The 26,020-nt window shown below is 37.9% G+C and overlaps 2 protein-coding genes and 1 pseudogene across 4 annotated transcripts in view; 2 read left to right on the forward strand and 1 right to left on the reverse strand.

Moving 5' to 3' along the window:
* The window catches only part of FAR1 (fatty acyl-CoA reductase 1), a 62,339-nt gene extending 45,059 nt beyond the window's left edge, over window positions 1–17,280 (reverse strand). Inside the window, exon 1 of one of the 2 annotated variants that reach the window (XM_074372357.1) lies at window positions 17,129–17,280. The gene's annotated coding sequence lies outside the window, so the exon portion shown is untranslated. The remainder of the gene's footprint in view (window positions 1–17,128) is intronic. The other variant, XM_074372356.1, reaches the window with a different exon arrangement.
* Window positions 7,449–7,860, forward strand: LOC105076798 (small ribosomal subunit protein eS24 pseudogene; annotated as a pseudogene).
* A 148-nt stretch (window positions 17,281–17,428) lies between the features above and the next one.
* The window catches only part of PTH (parathyroid hormone), a 96,053-nt gene continuing 87,461 nt past the window's right edge, over window positions 17,429–26,020 (forward strand). For both annotated transcript variants that reach the window (XM_074372359.1, XM_074372358.1), the window contains exons 1-2: window positions 17,429–17,955; window positions 22,068–22,199. The gene's annotated coding sequence lies outside the window, so the exon portion shown is untranslated. The remainder of the gene's footprint in view (window positions 17,956–22,067; window positions 22,200–26,020) is intronic.

Raw genomic sequence — 26,020 nt, forward strand, 5'->3', positions numbered from 1 at the left:
GTTAAGTCTGGCCCTGCTATAAACTGCTTCCTGATAAATAAGGTAGGCCCTTTGCGGAAACAAGTCTTTTCAGATAACCCAATGCCATGCTGTAGTGGGAACCCATGGACTCAGTCTAGCAAGGCTGGGTTGGAATCCAGGCTCATCCATTCATCTTGGGGCTGAGCTTACCTACCTGTTTGGCTCTGTAATTTCCTCATCTCTTAAACATATAGCATACACACCCTCTCCCTTCACTTCATAGCATCATGTATAAGGATTAAATGTAATAACACATAAAAGGCTGGGCACATAGTTACATTTCCTTATTCATCTTCCCCATACTTCTTTGGCACTGATTCTTGGTACGGTCCCTTAGCAATCAGTCCGATCAGTGATATTTCAATCTAAAAAAATTTAATGATCCTTTCTTCTGGAAATAATTAATCATTTACTTACGAGTATAATTTTTAGAGTAGGAAAATCTTTTTACTACCAAAGTAAAACTAATTACTATATTATCTGTGAACTATATACTATTATATTCACATGCACATATATTCATTTTTTAATTCTGGGAAGGAAATTAATGATTTTGGGAGAAGTAGGTTTAAACCAAACCTCTGAGGGCTTGAAAAACAACTGACAAGCCATACCTACTTATGCTGAAAGAAGGGTTAGCAAGCCTTTAAATGCTTCCTAAGGTAGGAAATCAGACTAGCCTCAGAACAGTTTTATTAGTAGCAATGTACTTGGGTAATCCCTCTACTCTGGAGGTTCTCAAACTTGTAGATGGTGGTATAGAACAACTAGATGGGTAAAAAATATAAATAAAAAGTAAACAGGAAAAAAAAGGCTCTTATCCATCTTTAAAGATGTTCAACCTTAGTCATTGAGAAAAATGCAAATTAGGACTACAAGATTGATTTTTTTCACTTATGAGACTTAAAGACACACAAAAAAGATAAAATGGACATAGGGAACAGAGACCCCTATATTGCTGGTAGGGCCTCAAATTAGTACAGTGTCCATGGGGGGGTAATCTGGCCTATCTATCAAATATTAAACGCTCATTACCTTTGACCCAGTAATTATACTTCTAAAAATTTAGCCTGAAGCTATTCTTACATGTGTGTGTGAGCTGATGTATTCATTGCTGCATTGATAGCAAAAGAATGACAACCTAAATGTCCACCAGTAGGGGACTGGGCAAACAAACTGGCATATTCCTGTAATAAATAGTATACTCCACAACTAAAAAGGAAAGCGGTGGTTCAACAAATATTGATATGCAACAGCATTCATAATAAAATTTAAAAGCCAAGATGCAATATACTATATGAAATACCTTTTATGGAAAAGGAATGAAAAAATTCATATGCTTATAAATACATACTTCTCTGGCAAAACAAAACAAAACAAAAAACCAGTAAAGATGGCTGCCTCTGGGAGAGAGAACTGGATAACTTGGGAACAGAGATGATGGGCATTTACTTTTCACTATATATCTTTTGTTCATTGTTCAATTATGTAGTAAGTGCGTGTACTACCTATTTTTAAAAACCACTGTTTTTGTAAAATGGAAAAATCAAAAGGTACCAAAAAAATATTTGAAAGCACTGACGTTCCCCTCAATTAGCTAGTTTCCACTATCTTTTGTCTTATAACACTTGACAAACTTTTCATCTATTGGGAAACAAGTCTGAAAAATCTTTTTTATAGTGAAAATAAAAGACTACCATTGTATTTTTAAAAAAGGTATTATCTTTCTTCTGCTAATCTTTATGTCTTAAAATTTTAATTTCATTTCCTTTTTAGATAGAAAATCTACTTTTTAGATTAAAAACCAGGTGATGATTTAACTATAAAACTGTTGCTTAACAGGACTCTTAATAGGCTGGATTTCCTAAATGGAATGTGAAAAATTCTTCCCACATCAGAGTAATGTTGATCTTGGAATCAGATGCCCCCCCCCATCTCCTGAGAGAATCCCTACGTTCACCATATTCACAGAGAAGTCAAGTACACAAAACTCCCAAATACAGTCCTGCAGTGAACTTTAGACTGGCTCTGCCTGTATATTTCTTTCTTCAGTATTTATTGAACTTAAATAGTAAAAACTGATAGAGTATTTGCAAGAACTCTTAGTTTCATGTTTTAGGTGCTACAAATTTATTTAGGGAAACTTAACACTGATATGAAAAGTCTCTAGACAATGTCTAAACATTCATTCCAGTTTCCTACAAATTTCCATCACCTACAGTTATACCTTAGAGTAGGGTCTCTTTAGTTGTCTTCCTCTTAAAAATTGGCTCCTCTGTGCCTTTTGGAAGTAAACAAACCCAAAGTAAAAAATCTAACAATGGAGACAGCGGGGAGAGAAAACAAAGAATTAGCTATTTCATCTAACTGTTCATTAGGATTTACAGATTGACTCCCAATCAGGGGCAATTTTATATTTAACACAGCCACATCCAATGCTGTTTTGTCCTGTTGTCCTATAACTCTAAGCTGGAGGACCACTTGGCAGGAGTATTGAAGGAAATTCAAGCAGCAGTAGATAGAATGCTGAGCTAAATGGTCTTTTAATATCCCTTAGATTCCATGATTGAAAAAGTAAAAAACAAACAAACAAACAAACAAAAAAACTTCAAATATCCTTAAAAGGAGGGAATTAATTCCAAAATATTCTAAACGAAGAGTTGGCAAAGGTTTCTTTAAAGGGTAAAGTAGTAAACATTTTCAGCTTGTGGGTCATATAATCTTAGTAGCAACTACTCAATTCTGACATTTGGAGCATAAAACCAGCCATGAACATTTAAGTTAAATAAATGGGCATGGCTGTATTCCAATAAAACTTTATTTACAAAAACAGGAAGACAGTTTGCAGATCCTAGTTTGCCAACCTTTGTTGTAAATAAAAGATTCTGAATATACTACATTTAGAAAAATGAACTGCTGAGAAGAGTATCAATGGGAAACCACAGCACGGTCGAAATGTCCATTGCGTATTATTCCACTATTACTAGAGTTACTGTGCATAACACTCTAAATTTTCACTTGTTTTTCCACTGAAAGGGAAATGGAGATTGAGTATTTCTATCAGATAGAAATTAATACTCTTTAATCCAGAAGTTCATGAATAGGGTTAGAGGGGCGGGATAGGGAATCTAAGAATATGTTAAAGTTTCATGTAAAATATTGTTGCGAGTGTTTGTATGTATGTGTGTACAAGTATGCACTCCCATGCATATCATCTGCACATTTTTCCAGGGGAAAAACCCACTGTTTTTATCAGATTCTCAAAAGGGTCAATGAGCCTAAACAGTTAAAAATTACTATCAAATTTTATATGTACTATTGTATATGCTAGAGGCAAGGGAGACTTAAAGTACAAAGAAAAGAGCTTCATGGTCACTGATTAAAAACCCCATTCACATCTAATCTGGAATAAAATTGTGTAAATGGTTAAAACATAATTATACCCATCTCCCTAGAAGACTGTTACAGATTTAACTGTGTTCCCCCTAAAAGGATATATTGAAATCCTAACCCTTAGTACTTCAGAATGTGACCCTATTTTGAAACAGGTTTGTTGAAGGTGTAATTAATTAAGGTAAATGACATAACACTGGAGCAGAGTGGATCTGTAAACCAACATCACTGGTGTCCTTACAAGAGAAAGGGCACGTGAAGACACAGACACACACAGGGAGAACTCCACGTGACAACAAAAGCAGAGACTGGAGTTACACAGCTACAAGCCAAGACGTGCCAAAACTGCCAAGAAAAAAACTACGAAGAGGCAAGGAAGGACTCCCTTACAGGTTTCAGAGAGAGCATAGATTTTGGACCTCTAACCTCCAGAACTACGAGACAATAAATTTCTGTTGTTTCAAGCCACCCAGTTTGTGGTACTTTGTTACAGCAGCCCTAGGAAATTAATAGAAGGCCAAATATTTTGGTAACTAAAATTAAGGTACAGAGCAAAAGGCCTTCTAAAGATGATCAAATGCCCTCATGCCACAACAAACATACCATGGGTACTTTCTTATACACATGACACAGTTTCAATTACCAAAATACAATCTACTAAATATTTAAGGATGGAATGGCTTTTCCAAGTGGGTACGGGAAAGAATGGTAGAAAAAAGTTTTATATATCAAAGGTAAAAGATCAAAATACAGTTAATGTTCAAATTCCAGAACAAATCACTAGGGTGTATCACTGACTGTACATCTGTGTACAGTCAAATCTCAGTATATAGTAGCTGATTCAGGAGAACTGATGTTCTGAATATCTATTGTTATGTAACAGAATCACTCTAAAAGTTTTTTAAACAACAATAATCATTTTATTCTCTCTCACAGTATCTGCAAGTTAGGAATTTGGGAAGGGCTCAACTAAGCAGTTTTAACTGAACTAGGTTCTAGCTCCTGATCTTAGAGCCTCTTCACATGGTCTCTCCACATGAGGTAGTATGGGCTTCCTTACAGCATGGCAATCTCAGCCTACACTGCTTACAGAGCTGCTGAAGATTCAAGACCAGTATTCTGGCAAGTTGGATAGAAGCACACCTTTTCTGACCACATCTTGGAAGTCAGTATAGTATAACTTCTGCTATATTCTGTTGCTTGCAAGTGATTCACAAGACCACTCAAATTCAAAGGAAGGGGACATAAACCTCACCTCAGGATAAGAGAGTAGTCAAGATCACACTGAACGATCATGTGAAAAGGGAGATATTGTTACAACCATCTTTAGAAAATGCAACCTGCCACAAAGAACATGATGAAGTAACTGCTTATTACTCTTGAGACCATCATCTATTTGAAACCGTACCCTTATAGTTAACAGAAACTGGTGAATAGAAGAAATTCTTGAGCTTGTCTTACAGAATAGCAGCTAAGGTAACAGCTTATTAAAAACCCCTCTGCTTGTAACCTAACTTCACTGATCAAGCTCACCTTAATTCTTTCTTTTGACTCCTTAACTGCCCCCTATAGATAACACCTCTGTTGTATGAGTCCCTAAAGTATTGGGGGCTTACACTGTTTTTCAGAAACTTGGAGTCAGCTCTTCTTCAGTTTCAGCCAGCTAAGATAGGTTGGGACCACTGACCCTAAAACTGGGCCTGTGCAGGTGTTCAGTGAATGACCTTTTGACGTTAGAGGGCCAAAAACTCCACCCTCAGATCATGCTAAGTACCTCATTTTTTAACATCTCAAGAAGCATGTAACTCAGATACATCTGCAAAGAACACCAATTACTTCACCGTTCCCCTACCTCCAATCACCTTTCCTCAGGCCTAAAATCACTCTGCTTCTTTACTGCATAGAAATCTCATGCCGCTTATCTTCAGGGGAGGTATATCTGAGATTTGTTCTTCTATCTACTCCACTTGGCTGCCTCCTGAATAAGCCCTTTCTCTGCTGCAAACCTCAGTGTCTCAGCATTTGGCTTGCTCCATGTCAAGCAAATGAACCCGGCTCAGTAACAGATCTGACCCATGCTGAACCTATTTCATGGGACTGTGGAACAGCAGAGTATTCCTTACTACATTTTTAAGCTACCAAGTACAGATGATCCTTGAACAACACAAGTTTGAACTACATGGGTGCACTTATATGTAGGTTTTTTCCCCAGTAAATGTGTACTAAAGTACTACACGACATGCAGTTGGTTGAATCTGAGGACATAGAATCATGGATACAGAGGACCAACTGTAAAATTATATGCAGATCTTTGACTTTGGGAGAATTGGCACCCCTAACTCCCACTGCTATTCCAGGGTCAACTGTATTTTTACTACCAAATAACTTCATTCACTGAATAAAAAGTTCATTTTCCCATATTTGCTTAACTGTGAACTTCTAACAAGCAGGATACCACTTAGAGTTGTCACACTTCTAGCCAAAAACAAGCCAATTCATTTCAGTTAGACTATTAAGGGGCCTCGCATTGCAGGGAAGTATATCTTTTAAGATGTCTGATAGACTCCCATCTGGAGGCATACTGGGTACCACTGGTCTAGTATCTTATTACTGTATTTTAATAACTCTAGAGTCTTTAGTGTTTTGGTTAAGACTCAACATAAAAGAAAACCTCCTCTGCAAGTGAGCTGTAAGCAACAAATGAAGGACCAAAATGCAAATTCAAAATGTACAAACTACTGCAGTCAAACTGATAAGAATAGTGGGTTCCTTTCTCCTTTCAAAAATTAAGGCTTATAAGGCATTTTTCCACAAACAAAAGAATAGCTCTAACATCTTGGTTAACATTTCTTTTTTCAATAAAAGATGCTAGTGTCCAACCCTGCTGTAAGCACTCATTGAAGTAAATATAATGGCCACTCTGTTTGCCTACACAGGCACTGATATACCAATATTTAACTCTCTGTATCCAATTTTCCCCAGCGTCTAAGATATTTCTTGGTAGTAAGGAACTCAACTGATTCATTAGTTCTTAGGGCACTGCACAGCCACTTTGTATACTGATGTTGCTCTATAAACATGGCACTTCAGCAAGTTAAAATGCTTCTATGACTTCATTATCCTGGAAAATATCAGACACCAAGAAAAATCAGACTAAATTCCTTGAGTGATATAAGTGATATAAAAATCAAACAAAAAAATCTTAAAAAGTCAAGTTCAGAGAAGGAGAAGGCAATAGCTCAGTGGTAGAGTGCACGGTTAGCATGCACGAGGTCCTGGGTTCAATCTCCAGTACCTCCATTAAAAAAAAAATTAAACTAAAAATTTTTCAAAAGTCAAGTTCTACTTCATCAGAGAGGAAATGTCAATTCTATAGTATTAAAATTACCTGCTGACAAGAAAAAATTTTTAGCAATATCCACTTTCCTCTGTTTCTGTCCTCAAGGCCTGTACCAGAAGGGTAACTGCTCTACTGTAAAGCACACAGAAGGGCTGTGCTCTTGTTGACACAGTTTGGTAATAAACAGTTCCACGGCTTGCAAAAAATGTATTCAATTCCATTGTAAAATTTTTAAAAAGTAATCTCCAAAAGTCACATACGATTCTTATTTAGATACTGTGCTACTGTCTCTCCTTAAAAAGTTTTCATGTTAAGACCTGTAATTTTTATCTTAATATGTTCAGACTCAGGAAAGTGGAATATAGGATTCCAGTATACAAAGGTATAAATATTTTAAGTGTATTACCAAAGATAAAGCTTCTCAAACTTTACCAACAGAGGAAACTGAAATATCCTGTTTTGTTCAAAATTCATGAAAGCTGAGCATCTCATTCCAAAAGGTAACTAAAGATTAACATAAAAATATTTCACTCTGAAAAATATGAAAACAAATACATGTGTATTCATGTATGACTGAAGCATTGGGCTGAACACCAGAAACTGACACAACATTGTAAACTGACTATTCTTCAATAAAAAAAAAATGTTTTTTTTTACTCTTTTTCTCCCTGACTGCTTGATGATCAGCCATCTCATGAATGATACAATAACTCTCTAGACCAGGAAGTTCGTGACCAACCGACTACTTTAGCAGAAACAAATGGTCATCGATGTCCTTCACTCTGGGAAAGCAAAGCAGCTAACACAGAAATTTGGGGAAAACTAGCCAAAATGTACAAGACCATACCATATGTTATGTTTGTATTTGGATTCAGGACCCATTTTGGTGGTAGCAAAACAACCGGCTTTAGCAGCATTTATAATTCCTTGGATTATGCAAAGTAAAACGAACCCAAACATAGATCTGCAGGATAAGGCCTGTATGAGAAAAAAAAGACTTTGAGAAAACACTAGAAGGAACCTTTTTGAGAAGAGGCAAGGGGATTGCAAAGGCCAATGTTGGTGCTGGCAAAAGAAAGCTGGTGAATGGACAACGGAAGGAGTAAAGATTCTGCAGCAACTGTATCTGTAGTGATTCTGCAGACTTTTCATTAGAGGATTAATAAACTAGGAACTTTAATATGAAAAAAGATATGAATGTTTCATGTTACTCAGTAAAACTGATTTTAATAGGAAAATGTACCACATATACCCTAAACACTACACGTAGGCTACATACAAGTTTATCCCCAAAATTGCCTCAGGCTAATCATGTTATCTTGTGTGGTCTAATTTAAAATTACTGAAGCCTATTCATTAAGATTAACAACTTTCTTTTTAAAAAAAATTTGTTGTTTGGGGGGGTAATTAGGTTTATTTATTATTATTGTTATTTTTTATTTAAAGAATGTACTGGGGATTGAACCCACAACCTCGTGCGTGCTAAGTATGCGCTCTAATCACTGAGCTATATCCTCCCCTCAGCCAACTTTGTAGAATCAGGTATTCCACTGGTTGTAGAAGCATTTAGACTCTGATTAAAAGTAGTTTATACTCAGTCTGATTATTATAGCAAATGATTGGCAACTCTTAACTACAGAAAAGTACTTTGAACCTCCTGTTGTATGCTGTATTTCCTCTATGTTTCTTTCATATCACTTTCTCATGAAGCCTTCTGAATCTGTTCCCAGCGCTGAACCTAAAAACAGGCTCTATTCTGCCAAGGCAGCATTTTCAAATTGTGCTAAATGGGGCTGGGAAACTGTATATTTTATCCTCAACCAGGAAATCAGCAAAGTACATTAGCAAATCAAAGACCTACAAAATTTCCTGAGGTAAAAAACCCATAGATCTCTTTTCAGGCCTAGCCCTTCACCAATTTCCCAACACAATTAGGGAAACAATGCTTCTGAAAAGCTCACTGATTACCATATCAGCCCTCTAAGGCAATGATTGCACAGACAGGGCCAAACCTCCCATGGACAATGATTTAGAAAGCCATGACCTTCCTTTGATCCATAAGGCTACTTTGAATAAACTATTAAGCCAGTTACAAAGAGCTGCAAAAATGAACATGTTATTAGAATGTACCAAAGACTTCAGTTTATATACAATTAATAACTGATTGCTGCAACTCACAATGCTGCAAAGCTCCTACCACATATACACACTCAAGAGCTGGAATTCAGTAATTTTTAACAGGAATAATCGCTGTCAGTGAAACTCTGTTGTCTTCAGCTCGTCATAGTTTTCAATTATCATTATTCTCATTTTCTAATTAAAAATCACCATTAGTTGAGCTTCATTATTATCATTTTAGTTGTCTTATTACACCTGCAGAATATATTATACAATTCCACCACTGGAATTTGAGGCTTACAGTTTTCCAACTAGTCTAGACTTAAAGCATATTCAGTGATTCAATTAGGAAACATCCATATCCCTAACTGCTGAAGAAAATCACTTTCCCCAAAAATGCTTATACTTTGACAATTTAGTTATTATTATTCCACTAGAAAGTGGGAATTATTGAGGTAAAGAATGACATAGCTAAAGGGCCTAGATTAAAAAGAGCTTGAGGGTCACTGTTTAAAGGATCCTTACGCCAGCTATGGGGCCACTAATGTAGGGGCTGGTCTTCTCCCTGGCCAGCAGGTCCACATTAACCAAATGTGGCATAAAGATTTGAAATCAGAGCTCTTCATGGAAGCTCTTCTCTGAACTTGGATGTCATCCCTCCAGTCTCTAGTTTTAAGTAGGAAGCTTACAGGAATGTCTGAAAACAATTAAATCTCATAACAAAGCCTCTTCTCAAAATCTTTTCCTGATTTATCTTTAAAACTTTGCCAGGTTCATATGTACAGCTTGTAATTAAATGCTGTCAAGCAGGAATCGACATAGAAAGGTATAGAAAATAGGAGGGAAGTGTTTGATGGCTTTGTGGATTCTTAGTGTCTGTTTCCAGCTGTGAAACTGACTTCAGCGCCTAAGAAGCCTACCCAGTAAGCCTTGTAACTATGGGTTACTGTGCTAAAGATGGGATGAGAACATATACAGCAAAGTAAAAACTTTACCTTTAGGGTATAAAACCTCAGTAAATTCTTAGTCAATTATTCAACAAAGAATCAGTCACAATGCTGAAAACTCTAGCATTAGATATTTCCTTCTCCAGAAACTGAAATCCAGAATGAAAAGACAGCCAAGATAAGTAAGTGCAACAGACTTACCAAAAATAAGGTAAAGTAATGAAAAACTACACTGTTGGGACTGCTGCTAACCACCTGACCTTGGGAAAGTCAATTAACTGCTCTGTTCATTCATAAAATTCATTGAAGGGGAGCCAAACCACTGATGGATAAAGCCCCTTCTAGCTCTCAAAGTTTATATATTACTATGTACTAGAATAAGTTGTTTCCTAGTAGTACCTTAGATACTAAGAAAATTATTAACTCCAACGGGTCACAAGGGTTATCACTTTAAAGCAATACACCTAGAATTCACTGATCTTCAAACAACCTATGCGCTGCTCTGTAGGTCAAATGTCCCATTAGCAGGTAACTGACCTGTTTCTTTCTATCTCCTAAGGATTCTGCTTATGCTCATAACCGTTACAATGATTATATTTTAGGTACAATCCACAAGTTTTTAAAACCATATATTTCTAAATAATTTATTTAGGACCGTTCTTCAAACAAGATGGATGATAAAAACTTATGATATCAGGGCTCAACTGAGAATCAATCCTTTGTCAGCCCAACATGCATTTCTAAGCTGCTGTATCATATCTAGGAGTTATTTTAACACAAATGTGAACCTCAAAATACTTTAACAGTTCCTTTCCTCCACAGATCTTAACTATTTAAAGACAAGAGAGGTCAAAGAAATTTCTTCCTTCACCTCTGAAAAAATAGTATTTAGGCATTTATTCATTCTTCTTTTTTTTTTTTTGCGGGGAAGGTAACTAGATTTTTTTTTATTGGAGGTATGGGGATTGAACCTAGGACTTCCTGCATGCCTAGCACTGAGCTATACCCTCCCCATTTATTCATTCTTAAGTTCTTAAGTCTTATACTACTTTCTGTTATTTCAGGATGGACAGCAGCCACTATATAAAGTTCCATACACTGATTCCAAAAATGTTGGTAAAATCATTCCTACATATTCATTAAACTGGCTACAGCTTCTTTTTCCCCAAGAATCCAATTCAGAATTGGTCTTTTTTCAAATTAGGCATTTCCATAATGAAGTTTATAATTTCATTCAATAATGAAAAACACTTGTTTTTAAAAAGTGAGGCACACACAAATAAATTTATGCTGAATTTCAGCAGTATGCTTTCTGCCTATACACTAAAGAATGAATTATTAAACCAGAATCCATAAATCGTCGAAGATACCTGAATGGCTTTTGAAAGTCTTATTAACCTTCTGAAATTATATGAAAAAGTAAGTGTATACGTAAATTTTTTTCTGAGAAGAGATAGCACAAAGCTTTGAGGAGATACTGAAAGAGGTTCATGACCTCTGACTAAGACTCTCTGCATTATACAATGTATTTTAAGATCTTAATTCTCAACTAATATTTCAAAGTATTTAAGTTAATACTCAAAAACAGTAAGATACAGTGGTAAGAATTCCTTACATCCAAGGAGGATTTCTCATGTGACTATCCTGCCAACATTTCTGGCAAGAATTCCATAAAAGACAAGAATGATCTAGGACTAAATACTTCTAAGTAATCTTAAAACCATCAAATGGTTAAAATTTAAGTTAAACACACACAAAAGCACCAAGGTCATTTTCCACTTAGAATTTATAACATTGGCATAGGATCTCATGTTGCTACATTTGTTTTACATATCTATATTCAGTCTCCCCAACTACTTATCCCTGCCCTACAGTAGATTATTATATCTAATTTCTCTTGCTCAGCCCAGTATAATATACAGTGTCATGCTGTATGGTATTAACTGGTAAAAATGTCTAGGAACTTACTTCAAAATTAAAAAAGTGGGAGAGTGGGTGGAGATACAGATGAAACAAGACTGATCACAAGTTGAAAACTGTTAAAGTTGGTGATACGCATATTTCTGTATTTTCATGTTCCTAATTTTCCATAATACAAAGTTTAAAGACACTTGCCACTGCTATTAGAGTAGACAGCTTCTTAAAGACAGATCCAGGAGTTTTCTTCTTTGTATATCTGCCTAGTAGAGAGCAGATATTTACTTTGCTAAACACATTTCATTATTCATATGAAAGGGAGCAGTACTACCTTTCAGTGAAATTTCAACAACTCTTTGATGGTATTTTATTTAAATGATTCTTTTACTAACTTACATAAAACATATTCACTCGTTCATTAACTACTGAATATCTGCTTTCTCAGATCTCCTGTCTTGGTAAATGGAGGATATAAAAAATAATCCATACTCTCTGGTAAAGTAAGAATCTGACAATACCCTCAAGGATCCATGGGAAAAAGGCAGGGAAAGAAAACAGGAATATGAAGAGAAGGAAAGAAAAGTAAAAAGCAACAAATACAGTTGCTTTAAAAAGGGATCTAAGGCATCCATGTTTTTAATTAGAAAGAAGGCATACAGTTTGTTCAAACTAGACAGGTCTAAAAAGTTCCTCTCCCCACTCCATTTTACAGATGAGGAAACTAAAGCTCAGAGAAGGGAAGTGACTTGTCACAAGTTACACATCAAGTTGCTAACAAAACCAAAATTAAAATTCCAATTTGCTGATTCACAGTGCAACGTGAATTTTCTACATCAAAATACTTTCTTCTACACCATAATATTCACAAACTAAAGAGAATGACTATTTTATTATTAATATATACTTCAATTCTGTATTATACCATAGTTAAAAAAAAAAGAATAAAAAAAAAGGCTAAGTAAAGGGAGGATGCTGGGAAGAAAATGCACACAACAAACTGCCAAGACAGTTATACCTGAAGACTACGTACACATACCACATTTCCTTAATTCTGAGACATTTTTGACTTTAAGACATAGTATCCATTTTGTAAATATTAAACAAAAAAACTATAGACACTGTAAAATATTCATTTCAAAAAATACAAAAATGTGAAAACATACATCTCTAAAGCAATAAAATATAATGTACCCTATAAGACACACAAAAATCAGCACCATTTAAGACCATGTCTCACAAAGCACAAACATACAGAGTAAGAATCTCATCTTCTAAGGTAACAAGTACTTACTAAATACCAAAGGCTATGTGGCATTTTTTTTCAGTTGTATGTATTAATATAAAACAATTCCTTCTTGCTGTATGTTTCATATGCAAGAGTTTTGAAGTTAGGTAAAGCAAAGTTTGAATCTCAGCTCTGCCACTTAGCTCCCCCACCTTTGGAAAGTTACTATTTTCTCTAAGCCTCATTCTCTTAGTAAAATGAGATAACCACCTTAGACAATTGCATAAGAATTAAATGTGATAATTTATTTAAGGAACATAGTACAGTGCCTAGAGGAAATATTAAATTTCCTCCCATAACTCCTATGGGCCAAATTAAATTAAACTAAAAACTAAGTACCATTCTTGACTTAGAAGGTTGGAATAAATCTACTAACCCTAGGGCAAATGATACCAAACTGCTTTGGAATAATTATCTGATAAGAAAAGCTTATTTTCTTGAAATTTATCTCTTCTTCAAACTGGGAACAGAAAACAAGGATGAATTTTAAGTGTTTAAGTTAAATTTGTTATATGCAAATTCAGCACTTCCATGTTGCCTTAGTGAACTGAGACTTTCCTAAACCCATTACAAACCCACTGAAGAGAGGAACTATAAATCAATGTGTGGGTGGAGGGAAGGCTGTAAGGCCAAAAGGCAGTTAAAATGACTCAACTGCACAATTGGTTTGGTTTTTTTAAACCTTAAATTCATTCACTAAACAATGTTTAGAAAAGCCAAGACCGTATCACCATGATTCAGGGTGCTTCAGTAACCTGATCCCTCAGATTAAGCAAATGTAGTTTCGGGATATTTCTACCGGTAACAACCAGCCATTTCCAAGATGGGATTGTGCCTACCAAAGTGGCTCATATGCAGCAGGCACTGAAACAGGACCGTATTCTTCATTACCCCAAACACAGTACAGATTAACTCATCCACATATTCCCTCACTACTAGTTCATTTTAGTTGAATGATTTCCCCCCACTAATTACAAAACAATGCTCTTTTTTAAAAACTTGGAAAAATACAAAAAGTACCCACATTTTTAAACTAACCATGATCTTAATAGCCAATGATTAAAATATTGCACAGGGACAAACCAACATTCTTTCACAGAATCTGACCATAACTGTGATCATTCCAAATTTCAAATTTGCATAGAGCACTTGCCACTAAACATAATTAACTACCAGCTTGTATCTTACTATCTTCATTCTGGCTTTCTTAAGACTAAATTCACACTACTTTTTTCCTTATTTAACAGTCTCTTCTCAATCGTTGTTCTTCTGAGTCTCTCAGTTACACATTTTGTTGCTGACCACTTCCTCTTTCTTAAAACTTTACCCTAAGTTTCCCTAAACAGTATATTCCTCAGTGTCTAAAAAAAATCTCTCCAACGAACCTTTTTGTATTTCTTCATTGGCTCGCTTCTGTTAACTCCTGACAATCTCTAAAAAATGGCCCATGTCTGACCTTGGATTTGCTTGTCAACTTTGAATCTCCAGCACTTAACACAGTGCCTGGCAAGAAGCAGATGCTCAATTAGTATTTATTTATTGACTCTGCCAACCCTGACCTACCACTCACTAGCTGTGTAACGTTGGGCAAAAAAATCTCTCTGAACCTCAGTTCCTTCATCTATAAAGTAGGGATAATCAAAGGAAGATGATGCTTGAAAACCTCAAGACAGTTTTTGGTACAAAGCAGCACCCAATAAATTCTGCTATTATTATCAATATAATCTAGTACAGGACCCAAAAATATTTCTGCTTATTACATATGGTTGAATACCAAACCTACCTCTCAACAACTCAACTTACTTTCACCACATTTCTCTTATCACCACCATCCAAAAATGTTTTTGTAGGGGAGAAGGTATAGCTCAAGTGGCACAGCACATGCTTAGCATGCACAAGGTCCCGGGTTCAATCCCTAGTACCTCCTCCAAAGATAAATATATGAATAAACCTAATTATTTCCCCCCTCATACGGCAAACAAAACAAGCAAAAAATATTTTTGTACTCTTTCCTTCACTACCAGTCTCTACTCCATCATCAACTATTCAAATTCTTATCTTCTAGCCAACATACAAAACCACCATTTATCGATTACGGCATAAAAGACTTAGCTGACTTCCATACCCTTAAATATTCATCCAAATCTTCAATTCTACTTAAAAACCATGTTTGTCGGTCTTGTTCACAGTTGCTTATAATATGTCCATGCTACTGAAACATCATCCTCATGTCTTCCAATAACCCACATCCCAACTTCTAGTCCAAAAGAGCTCAAAACTTATCTCTTCCTGGAAACCTTCCCTGATTAACTCTACACCACTCAGATTACTTCTCTGCTCCGAGTCACCTTAGCACCTCAACACTTAGGTACTCTGTTATACTAAGGATAAAATGTAATTAGTGAACAGCATTACCAAGAAATTACTTTCAAAAATTATTTCTACATCCTAAATGGTCCATTAGCTATAATTTTTTGTTGAGTTGGTTAACAAGGAAGCCTCCTATACAACAAATGCTGTCTTTGGTGTTTGTCCTTGACACTCCACTATTTTACGTTTGAAAAGAATTAACTCTTCACAGTCTTTTTGTTCTATCCTCAAGTAGAAATTATACCTCAGTAGTATCACCTCCTCCTGTTTAAATCCACTGGAAATATAGAACTGGGCCGTTTTCTTTTCTACTACCCTTTCTCTGCCTACAACCCACAAATAAAAATTCTGAAACCTTTAAACAGAAAGGTAGTAGCAGTGATGCCATTTTTTCTTTCCTCTAAGTGAAAAGAACTTTGAACCTACTTAGCTACAAAACTCTTTCCAAGATTGAAATATACCCCAATAAGCACGATACATAAATCAAATTCTGCATCAAGACGGTTGATCCTATAGAGTAACAGGATTGTACCTATGTTCATTTTCACTTGTGTTACTGTAAGAGATCTTGCATCATTTTTAAGCTACACCACATACACCGAACAAGATAGTTGAGAAATTCCCCTGTAGGGCAAATTTTCTTAAAATATCTTCTGATGTTGCCTTTAAACCAACACATTCTACTTCTTAACATAAAGATTTAAGGGATTTCTCACTGCCATCCAATCAAAAGCAAACACTACTTGTGCCATTACTCCTGAGAGGATGAGTTTGTGTGCTGCTGAGGCAAAACACTGAGATAAACTGTCATAGGAGCGGGAGGAGGGATGCGTTGGGCGGACGATCAGCCTCAGTGGTGAGAGTTAACAACTCTAAGTATTTAGCCCTCGATGAGAGTAAATGAATCTGGCTGACTGGCTCCTACCTGACAAAACGGACAGTTAATCTTGCCAACTTACTCATAAAAGATCCACACCCTTCAGCTACCATAAGTAAACCTATCCCGTTTGATCCTTGTGAAATTTCTCCTAACTGGCCACCTAACGCCTTCTACTCAAACAGTCTACAGCCATACCTCACCCAAAACCTCTCGGTCACCTTCTGCCTTCAGTAAATGCCTCTTACTCCAGATCCACGTGTCCCTATTTGTCCAGCGACCTTAACCTTCAAAACCCAAGCTTGTCCTCCCTTCGTTCCCAGCTGATCTCGCCCCCGCCCCACTCTCTTGTAATGCTTTTTTCCAAGAGGCCAACCACACGCCCTGGCCCCTCAACGTCTCCCCGGGCACCCTCTTCTGAGCATCAACCTATTCCCCTCACTGTCTTCGTCCCCAGACCCAGAATTCTTCCACCACAGGCCTCTTCACTGCCACCGTCGAGCACACAAGTCCGCTCCTCCGTTAACTACTCCGCCCCACCTTCGCCACCTCTACGCGGCCTCGCCACCCCAGGCGGCGCCCCTAGGCTCCGCGGCTGCAAATCAGGCCCCTCCCTACCGCCCCGTTAGCGGTCGGGGCCCTCCGAGGGAGACGGCCCGGCCGAGCCGCGCAGACACCATTCCCGCTGAAGGGGCGCCTCCGTCCGGCTCGCAGCAGCCGAGGGCGGAGGCGGGGGCGGGGCGGAGGGTGTCGCCCCCGTCTCGGCCCGGCCTGACTCCCCCGTTCCCACAGCCCGGGCCAAGACCAGGCGAGGAGAGGCCCGCAGCCCGCCTCTCCCGCCCGGCGTTCCTGCCTCTCACCTAGACGCAGAGGCTCGGGCCTCGCTTTTCCCCCGGCCGTCCAGCGAGTGCTCCGCCACCGCCGCCGTCGCGCTCTTCTCACTCCCTCTTCCACCGCTCCCGACCTGCAGCTGAAGAGCGGACGGGTAGTGGCACGACCATTGGCTACGGCCCGCACTCACGTAAGCCGGCCCCGACCCGAACCTCGGGATGTGACTGGCTGGCGCGGCGCCTCTTTTCCACGTCTGGTCCTGATTGGCTCTCTCGCACCCCCTTACCAAGAGGATCGCTCACCCTCCTCCAGGCTTCGGCCTCCCACCCCTTCAACCCCGTTTCCATCCGGGCGGGAGGGGGACCGGAGAGGGCGCGGGTGCGACGCGAACTGCCAATAGGAGGGCGGAGAGAGGGCCGGGAGGTGGGCTCTGCGGCCGGCCGGCCCGCGGGGAAAGTTCAGCCAATGGGCGCGCACCCCACATCCCGGGCTCAGGAGCGCCCCAGCCTGGCCGCTCGGGTTCCGGCGGGTCGCGCCCAGGGCTACGCCCCGGCTGCTGGTCGCTTGGGAGGGGCGCCCACTGGAAAGGTGGAGAGGATGCGGCGAGGCCGGCGGGGAGACAGTGGGCAGCCATTGTGGCGTGCTCCCTCACTGTCTACGTGAGGCCGGGCGCGCCTCTAACGGGGCTGGCTCGGGTCGGTGAGAGCGGGGCCGTCCTGTCGTCCGCAGGAACCTCGGCGGGATGCCCCATAGGGAGCAAGCCGAGCGTGCGTCTCGTCCAGCCCCGCGGAATTATGAGCCAAATACTTCCACTTGACACTTCTTCCAAAATAATTTCATACAGAACTTATTTATGGTAAGAGAAGTTAGACTAATGGTTACCTGGGAAGGGAGGAGGGGAGAGGGGGAATGGAAGAGGCATAACGGTGCTGGAAGCGTTCTGTCTCTTGATCTCAGTGGTAGTCACAGAGGTGGTGTGTGCAGAGGTAAAAATTCACCGAGCCATATACTTAAGTTAGTGCACCCAACGCACTTTACGTATAATATCTCAATTTTTGTAATGATAAAAGGATTCTGAGAAAAACTCTGCAATAATATTATCGTAACCTTAGGCTCCATGAAACATCCATGATATAAACAATCCTACTGGGATTTAGCTATCATTCAAAAACTAGAAACCATAGGAAGAAAAAAAAAGTGTGAGAATTTAAAATAAGTGAAAGCTCCTGGCATGGTAAATCACACTCACAAGCTTGTACTTTAAGGATGAGCCAAGATGGTTCAGAATTTTTCTTTGAGGATTTAGAGCTTGTTTTAGTGCATGGCACTGTTAGTAGAACAACAGCAGCCACGATCTTGCACCCAGTTGGAAACTACAGAAGTTTAATGAGCTGCCTACTTTGTGGGCGACCTAAGTTGTAAACCCAGGAAACTTTAGTTTGAATACCATGACTTCTCCTTGGAAGAGCTCACGGTCCAGCACCATGTACAGTCATCCCTCGGTATTTGTGGAGGGATTCGTTCCAGGACCCTCCAGGACCACCCTCATACCAAAATCCGCAGATGTTCAAGTTTTTTATATAAGACGGTGATGTACCTTTGTTTAAAGTACTTGTTCCTGAACTTGGCATATAAAATTGGATAAGACAGTATTTTCCACAGAGCATGGGTATAATAGGGAGACAGACTTAAACAGATAATTCTAATATAATGCAGGATGAAGGAATACGTATAAAGAAGATCTAACCCAGCCTAGAAAATGTAGGGGCATCTTTTTAGAAGACACAGAGCTAAATTAACTACTGCTAACATAACCACTATGCACATCCTCCTGTATACTTTAAATCATCTCTAGATGTCTTATAATACCTAATACAATGTAAATGCTGTGTAAGTAGTTGTGAATACAATGTAAATGCTGGGTAAATAGTTGCTGACATACAACAAATTCAACTTTTGCTTTTTGGAACTCTTCTAGAATTTTTTTTCTGAATGTTTTTAATCCACAGTTGGTTGAATCCACAGATGTGGAACCCACAGATACGGAGGGCTGACTGTACAGTCATTCCCGGAGAAAGGCACAAAACACAAAGCTGACACAGGTGCCTACTCACAGGGATGAGTCATTCATTAGGTTAGGCAAGATGTATGTGCCTAACACCCAGCCCAGTGGCAGAATTCTGAAATATCCAGGGTCAGATCAAAGACTTCTTAGCTATGGGTCAATAACATTTTTCCCAAAACAAACATTACAATTCTGGGCCAAATTTTAGCCTGTGTAAGGGCACCAGGAGCCAAATGGGTAAAGATGACAGGATTATTAATTTAGTCATTTATTAGCCATTAAGCTGTTCAATTCAGATAAATTCCTTTGTTTAAAGTAGTTGTCCTTGAACTAAGCTCATGAAGTTAGTCAAGACAGTACTTTCCACAGAGCACAGGGAGACAAACATAAACAGATAATTCCAATATAATTCAGGATGAAGGAATACATACAAAAAGGATCTAACCTAGCCTAGGGAATTTAGGGGCATCTTCTTAGAAGACACAGAGCTAAGTGAACCACTGCTAAGTTTTATCACCATGCCATATGCAATTAGACACTATTTCTAGTGACTCCTTTCATTACAAATATCTTGATCTTTTAAAGTAGCTATACATAAATATAATAATATAGCTATATATAAAGACATAAATTAATATTTAGTTCTGAGAATAGAACATGAAGAAATTAAGTAATTGCTTAATGAGCACATTATGATTTTCAAAAATAATTTTAGGGTTGAGATCATAAAGGCATTTATTTGATTCAAGTCAATGTGTATATAACATGTCTCTCCAGCAAAGACCCCCTACAGTGGGACAGCGTGCTTCTGGAAGAGGATGTAAAAACAATGGTTTATTATTCAAGGTGGTACAATCTCATGGGGAAGGCATGTTATATAGTTAGTGTCCCTCACAGTGCACCATCATTCTTAAGTGAATTCCAAGAAGTCCTATTTCTATAAAAAGTGAGTAATTGTCTTCACAAAAGGAATTCATTTTTTGCCCAGAGTCTAACCTATAAAATACAGTAACACCCAAAAAAAAGGTAATTATTCATTCAAATGCTTTTCCCATCTTTCCTCAACAAAAGCCCTGAAAATTGGGCTGCCATATATTGGAATCAACAACATTGTAATTTTATTCAAATATGAAACACCTGTATGTGCTTTTGATTCTTGCTACAGAAATACAGTTCTGTAAATGAAGATAAATTACACCAAGCGAAAAATGTACTATTATCATTGACAGCCTAGAGATACCATATATTACTGAGAAAATGCTTAGGAATAAACACCAAAAACACATGTGCTACACGTAAAAAGTAGTTACAGCTATTTTATACATCCCTCAGCCTTTTTTAGCTTCTTTAAAAACAGAAGACAAGTAAGGTTGAGCATCAATTTTTTTATGCAAATAGTACCTCTTCCTGCTCTAAGGAAACACTTTTCTTACGGCATGTATCGTTTTCTAACTCATATGATATATTGTTCTGTCAGTGTCTTATTAAACACAGTTCTGTTGAGACTCTTCAGTCTGTCTTCACAGCATTCCTATGCAAATATTCATCTAGTCATCTGAATTTTGTAGAAGAGAAACTTGAAGCTTAATGAGACAAGTAACTTGCCCAAAGTTACACAGCTGTTAGGTGGCAGAAGTGGGATTGAAATCTAGGTCTATTTGATTGCAAACTCCATAATCTTTCTATTGTGCCACATTTGCCTCCTCCAAAACAAGATCAGGTCATTTTGCCTTGTCCTCATGTCTTTGTATTCTCCACAACGAGTAGCACAGGATCTTACATATGTCTTGGAACTCATGGAATTAATCATTATTTTCACCATGCTTTATCTTTGCAGATTACATGACAAGGGAGAGTGTGAACTATTTAAAAGTAACTATTTCACATTAAAAATGTCTGTTTTAACAAGACTAAAATGAACACAACTTTCTTTGTAGTTGCAGTGAAGAACCCATTACAGCTATCTAGAATGCATCAGAGATGCTCACTTTCACAGCACTGGAAAGAGTTTTAGGCAGCTTTTCTTAAGAAAGCCAAATTTGTAGTATGCACAGTATCCCCCGCAATTCATTTGGTGATCTCTGCTGTGCCTTGTATTCAATTATGACATTCAGAATTTGTCTGCTTTAAACATTTTCAAAGCCTCTTATTTAAAAAAACCCAAACATTTCTACCAAGTTTCTAACATTTCCACTAGTGCCTCAATATTCAGTCTAAACAAGTATAGACAGGTTTCTGTGACATTTCCTCATCTCTAAAGGATGGTTAAACCTAATGCCCAGTATCTGTTCTGACTGTTTCAGAAATCTGGAATGTAAGTTTGGTTTTCACCTGGAGGTGAAGCATCTGACCCTCAGTTATTCAGCACCGTTAGTCTAGGGGGAACAAAAACAGAGCTGCTATGTTCTTGGCTCTTCTAAATCATTTCTTGTGTCCTGACCACTGACCTTCTGGTTCTAGAAGGGTGGCAGAATATGCCACCCCAAAATATGCCACTTTAATGCAACAATTATTTTGAGCTAAAGGCACTTAGGAAGCAGAGGATGCAAAGAGAGATGTCTAATCTCCCTGTCTCTTCCTGAAAACAGGAGATTAAAACTCCCATGTGAAGGATGCTCTTCTTATACCAGGAGAAAAGAAACATGCTTCAATGCGAAATCAAAGCCGAGAGACTCCTATCTACATATACTTTGTTGAAATAGTTCTTACCTTCCATTAGCCTCCCCATATAGTTTAGTTACTTTTTCACAATTGCCTTTCTTTGTTCAACCTAATATAAAAGCTTGTAGATTTTGCCATTTCTTTGATCTTTCATTTCCCATGAGAGTTTCTGTGTCACAGAAAACATATAAATTTGTATACAATTCCCCTGTTAATCAGGTTAATATCCATTTAATCTTCAGGCCCAACCAAAAAAACCCTATGAAGACAGAGATAAGATTTTGGCTCTCCTATGGTTTCTGGTGGTGAGGATGGGATTTCAATGGTTGGGGCACTGAGAGATCCTGGGACATCTGACAAAAAGCCAGCAGAAGGTAAGAATTCTTACCACTTCAGTCACTTAGATCTCTGCCTGCATGGCCCAGCCAAAGCAAGAATAATGAAAGTCTCCCCTTATCGTTTTTCCTTTCTAAATGTAGATTGGCAGGAGAAAAACATATGTAAAATTAGTTCTTTGAATTGTGACTGTAAATATGGTTCTGAGTATACCCATTGGTTATGATCCGCAGCCTCCTAGTCTTTGTTTTTTTTTGTTTTTTGGGTTTTGTTGTTGTTGTTGTTGTTTTGTCTGTCTTTAGTGGTGTTTGTCATAAGGAGGAGAATTGTAAAATAAGATGCTCCTTTCACCTTGTTTCATGTCTTCAGAGCTTGGCTTTGTGACCAGTGAGAATATTCTCTCTGGTCTCCCCAAACTGGAGCATACAGATGTTGGCTTGAATCAGGTAACCAGCCAAAGAGGCTGGAAACCAAGACATAAAATTACAAGCAGCTCTTTGTCTAACCTTGCCAGCTCTCAAGGAAGTTTGTCTTAGTGAGAGGTTCCAGTGCGTAAGGAGACTTTGTGGTCTTACCTTCATTTTCTTCATAGTGCTAGGAAGCCCTTATCCTAATGTCGCCCAGTGGGTGCTGCAGGTTAGCTGGTGCATAGCTGGAAGCAGCTCACATTCCTGTAGGAAACAAGAGACACCGGTTTCACAAATACTGTTCGTACTGCCTGTGACAATAAAGCGCTTTACATTCCTAGGCTGGCTCTGAGAGTACACTTGCTGGATCTTGGGAGGGCTGCACCTTTGGTGCTCTTTGGGGTTGCCTCTTGTGTCCATGGTTAAGCCATAAAAAGGCTTGTTGATTTTTTTGGTAGCCTTTAAAAAAATGGACATATAGTTGATTTACAGCATTGTGTTAGTTTCTGGTGTACAGTAAAGTGACCCAGTTATATATATATATATACACACACACACATATATATACATATATATTTTTTATATATATGTGTATAATTCTTTTTCATGTTCTTTTGCATTATGGTTTATTACAGAATATTGAATACAGTTTCCTACTGAATACAGAATACAGTGCTATATAGTAGGACCTCATTGTTTATTTTATATATAGTAGATTGTATCTGCTAATCCCAGACTTCTAATTTATCCCTCCCTCTCCCCTTGCCCCCCCATAACCATAATTTTATTTTCTATATCTGTGAGTCTTTTACTGTTTTATCAATAAGGTTGTATCATATTTTAGATTCCATATATAAGTGATATCATGTGGTATTTGTCTTTCTCTATCTTACTTCACTTAGTATGATAATCTCCAGGTCCATCCATGTTGCTGCACATTATTTCATTCTTTTTTATGGCTGAGTAGTATTTCATTATATATATATATATATATATATATATATATATATCTCGCATCTTCTTTATTCAGTTCATTTGTTGATGGACATTTAGGTTGCTTCTATATCTTGGCTATTGTAAATAGTACTGTTGTGAACATTGGGGTGCTTATATCTTTTCAAATGAGAGTTTTCTCCAGATGTATGCCCAGGAGTAGGATTGCAGGATCATATGGCAACTGTATTTTCAGGTTTTTAAGTTATTTCCATACTGTTCTCCATAGTGGCTGTACCAATTTACATCCCCACCCACAGTGTAGGAGAGTTCAAAGGCTTTTATGTTTTAGCCATAAAAAAAAAGCTTATTGGTTTTGAGTCACAATTAAAATAGGTGTAGTCTTGAATATTTGGACTTTTATATCTAAAAGGATTTTTTTAGAGAGATCTCACCATAAACAAATATCCTATTATTACCTATAGGAAGATCAAATTGAAAGGAAAAAATTAATAAGGCAAAGATAACTCTTGTATAAGTTAGTAAATTTTGTGTTTCTGAATTTATGCCTAACTCATGGCTAAGATTAAAAATGAAAACTATAAGATCTCTTTTTGCATCTTTGTCTCTATATGACTATGTGTATATATATTTTTCTACCTCCAGGTGATATTACCAAAGTTACTTTGTAAAAGAGCTCTGTTTAATTGGTTAAAAAAAAAGTGCTTATATAAATTAAGTTTTCCTAAAACTCTCAGAAATATAGAAACTAACCCAGATATTTCTCAAGTTCACAGAATCTGAGATAATCTTTGGTAAATAAAAGCTAGTTTAAGTTTGTTGGTTTAATAAAAGCAGTCATGTCTACAGGGTTGTCAACATTAAACAGAATGAAGACATACAACTTTTTCTATTTGGGTTTACTAGTCACATGAGTTTATGTTATCTCTACTAAATGTTTAAGATTGTAAAATTTTAAATTAAATTGAAAATCAAGTTGTACAATAAAAATAAATTGCTTGATGTATGTCAAACACAGCAGTACATAAAATAAGTTAGAGAAAGTCATATGTTTTAACTTTTAGGTTCTTTAATTCTGTGATTTGTAAAAATAGTCACCTGGTTTATAGATGAGAAAACTAATTTAAGATTATGCTAGCTTTATTTCAGAGTCCAGAATAGAGGAAATTTTAAAGGGGAGGAATAAAATGTGGCAGAATATGCCATTCCAAAATATGCTACTTTGACATAAGGATTATTTCGAACTAAAGACATTTAAAGAATAGCAGATGCAAAAGTGGCCTTCTAATCTCCCCATTTCTTCTTGAAAACAGGAAATTTAAAACTCCCATGTGAAAGGTACCCTCCCTTTAGAAAAGAAATTCTTCAATGGGGAATCAAAGCTGAGAGAATCCTATAGAAACACACCTGTTAATTCTTATCTTCCTTTAGCCTCCCCATATAGTTTACTTTCCCACAATTGCTTCTCTTTGTTCAACTTAATGTGAAAAAAGGCCTGTAGGTTTTGCTTCTTCTTTGGGACTTCATTTTCTTATCAGAGTCCCCGTTTCACGTAAAACATTTGAATTTGTATATGTTTCTCCTGTCTTGTGTCAGTTTCATTCTCAGGCCCAGCTGAAAAACCCTAAGAAGGTAGAGGTAAAATTTGTCGTCTCCCCCGCTCTCCACCCCCCGACCCTGGCCCCCGCATTCTCAACTGCCTCCATCGATAGACCCTGTTTATTGATAACGGTGTTCTGGTGTTCTCTAGCTCATAGGTATTTAGAGAAAGAGGAACAGTATTTGTAACATTTCTTTAAATACCATCTGCTGTCCACTTTCCAAGTATCACTGTGAAAAGAAGAAACCATTTGGCTGGCCAGTTTCTTCCCACATCTGATTAGATGGTCATTTGCCCTTCTTTTGTGGGTGCCATTGTCATTGTTTGGAGCTCATTTGGGGGGCAGTAGTAATTCAATAGAATCCTGAGACCTGGAGATTACTTTTTTCTGTCTTTTTTTTTTCCTTCCTTTTTTAGGGATTTTTGTACATGAGTCAGGACAGAGCTTCTGCCGATGCCCAGAAGTAGGCATAAGTAGTTCATTATCTGTATTCTAACCTCACAGCATGTCCGAGGTGTAAGGCACAGACTCTGCTTCCCGCTCTTTGGGTGGTGCTTTTTGAGAACTGTGCCTAAAGTCCCTAAGATCAGTAAGTCATCTCACCCTTGAGCTTCTAGGGAAGGGCCAACTCCCAGCAACATCTGAAACAAAGGACCTGAACTGGGGGAACCATGGGCAGCAAACCACACCTATGTATAAAAAGTTGTCAGTGTATACAAATGTATGACTCTTTAAGGAAATAAAACTTAAGCTGACTCAGTCCCTAATCTCTTTTTCCCCAGAGCTGAGAAGTGTACAGATTGGTTTCTTTATAAACAAAGCCATTTAGTCACTCTGTTATGATATTTATTAAAGCAGCCAATTTTAGTATTCTCGTAATAAATTAGTCAGTGGTTG

The sequence above is a fragment of the Camelus bactrianus genome, chromosome 10 (genome assembly GCF_048773025.1).
Source record: "Camelus bactrianus isolate YW-2024 breed Bactrian camel chromosome 10, ASM4877302v1, whole genome shotgun sequence".
In the NCBI taxonomy this organism is placed as follows: Eukaryota; Metazoa; Chordata; class Mammalia; order Artiodactyla; family Camelidae; genus Camelus; species Camelus bactrianus.